Source organism: Schistocerca americana, chromosome 4 (assembly GCF_021461395.2).
Source record: "Schistocerca americana isolate TAMUIC-IGC-003095 chromosome 4, iqSchAmer2.1, whole genome shotgun sequence".
Taxonomy (NCBI): Eukaryota; Metazoa; Arthropoda; class Insecta; order Orthoptera; family Acrididae; genus Schistocerca; species Schistocerca americana.
In genome coordinates this window covers 846,812,803-846,815,180 of record NC_060122.1, presented here as the reverse complement: position 1 = coordinate 846,815,180, position 2,378 = coordinate 846,812,803, and the positions used below count along the sequence as shown (strand labels likewise).

General features: G+C 44.5%; 1 pseudogene; it reads right to left on the bottom strand.

Annotated features, from left to right (window-relative positions):
• Nucleotides 1-1,496: 1,496 nt before the first annotated feature.
• On the bottom strand, nt 1,497-1,614 carry LOC124614567 (annotated as a pseudogene).
• Between the last annotated feature and the right edge of the window lie 764 nt (nt 1,615-2,378).

Here is a 2,378-nt window from a genome sequence, read left to right as displayed (position 1 = left end):
CCGCCGCAGTTTAGCTGCGACCAAGAGGTACAGAGGACTGACTACTGATAAGAGCTACACGAAGGTAGAACCGACTGTGGTCCTCTGGCGCAGAGCCGAGTGGAGGGTCTGAATCAGAGGCTCGGCACATCTGTGAACGTGTAGGCTGCAGATTCCTTCACTTACACCATCGGATGGTGGGTTTCCGGGTTCCGCTCAAGGTCAGGAGTCCACTACACACAGGAGGCGGCTACACGTGTAGCGGTGGCTGTGTGGAAGAGACTGGGCGGTGTTTTCGGTTAGAGGGTCTGAGGGAACCTCAGAAGGGACGTCAGTCTAAATCTGGGCAGGCAAAGCACAGTAAGGTAGTTGTAGAAACGATTGGTATTTTACTTGTAAATTGTCGTAGCTGGCTTGAGAAGGAACCAGAGCTCCAAGCCCTAAAAGAAAACAATGAAGCCCAAACAGTTGTAGGTACAGAGAGCTGGGTAAAGCCGGAAACAACTTCAGCCGAAATTTTTTCAAACGATCTAACAGTGTTCAGAAAAGATAAATTATATACAGTTGGTGGTGGAGTATTTATTGCTGTCAGAGGGAGTTTGCATTGTAGCGAAATTGAAGTAGATAGTTCGTGTAAAATAGTATGGGTAGAGGTTAGACCTGACAATCGGATTAAACTATTAATTGGATCGTATAACCGACCCCCCGACTCAGAAGATATAGTTGCTGAGCACTTCAAAGGCAACTTGAGTCTCCTTTCAAGTAAGTACCCCGCTCATACTATAGTCGGTGGTGACTTTAATTTACCCTCGATATGCTGGAAAAATTATACGTTAAAAGCCGGCAGCAGGCATAAAACGTCATCCGAAATGGTGCTGAATGCTTTCTCAGAAATTTATTTTGAATAATTAGTTCATGAGCCCACTCGAAGCGTAAATGGTTGCGAAAGTATACTTGACCTTTTAGCAACAAATAATCCTGGACAAATAGTGAGTGTTGTGACGAATACAGGGATTAGCGACCACAAGGTAGTTACTGCTAGGCTGAATACCGTAACACCTACAACCATCAAAAGGAAACGCAAAGTATATTTATTTAAAAAAGCTGATAACAATGTTCTTAACGCCTTTTTAAGAGACAGTCTTCACTCCTTCCGATTTGATCAAGTAAGTGCAGAAAAGTTGTGGAATGTTTTCAAAGAGATAGTATCGACAGCAATTGAGAGATATATACCACATAAATTGATAAGTGATGGTACTCGTCCCCCATGGTACACAAACGGATCAGATCGTTGTTGCAGAAGCAACGAAAGAAAGAACTCCATCTTCAGGCCATAAGTGGGCCAGTGGGACCATCCGACCGCCGTGTCATCCCCAGCTGAGAATGCAGATAGGAGGGGCGTGTGGTCAGCACACCGCACTCCCGCTCGTTATGATGGTTTTCTTTGACCGGAGCCGCTACTATTCAGTCGAGTAGCTCCTCAATTGGCATCACGAGGATGAGTACACCCCGAAAAATGGCAACAGCGCATGGCGGCCCGGATGCTCACCCATCCAAGTGCCGGCCACGCCCGACAGCGCTTAACTTCGGTGATCTGACGGGAACCGGTGTATGCACTGCGGCAGCGCCGTTGCCCTAACGAAAAATGCATGTCACATTTAAAAGAACGCAAAATCCCCAATATTGGCAAAGTCTTACAGAAGTACGAAATATGGCACGTACTTCAAAGCGAGAAGCTTTTAATAATTTTCGCAACGAAGTTCTGTCTCGAAGTCTGGCAGAAAACCCAAAGAGTTTCTGGTCATACATAAAGCACACCAGTGGCAAGACGCAATCAGTACCTTCACTGCGCGATAACAATGGTGAAGTCATTGATGACAGTGCCACTAAAGCAGAGTTATTAAACACGGTTTTCCGAAACTCCTTTACCAAAGAAGACGAAGAAAATATTCCTTAATTCCAATGAAGAGCAACTGCCAAGATGAGAAACATAGAAGTAGATATCCTCGGAGTAACTAAGCAGCTTAAATCACTTCATAAAGGCAAGGCCTCCGGTTCAGATTGTATACCAGTCAGGTTCCTCTCGGAGGACGCTGATAAAATAACTCCATATTTAGCAATTATATACAACCACTCGCTCACAGAAAGATCCGTACCTAAAGACTGGAATATTGCTCACGTCACACCAATACCGAAAAAGGGAAGTAGGAGTAATCCGCTCAATTACAGACCTAACGTCAATTTGCAGTAGGGTTTTGGAACATATACTGTATTCGAACATTATGAAGTACCTCGAAGGAAACGATTTATTGACACATAGTCAGCACGGTTGAAACACAACTAGTTCTTTATACTGATAAAGTAATAAATGCCATCGACAGGGGATGTCAAAATGATTC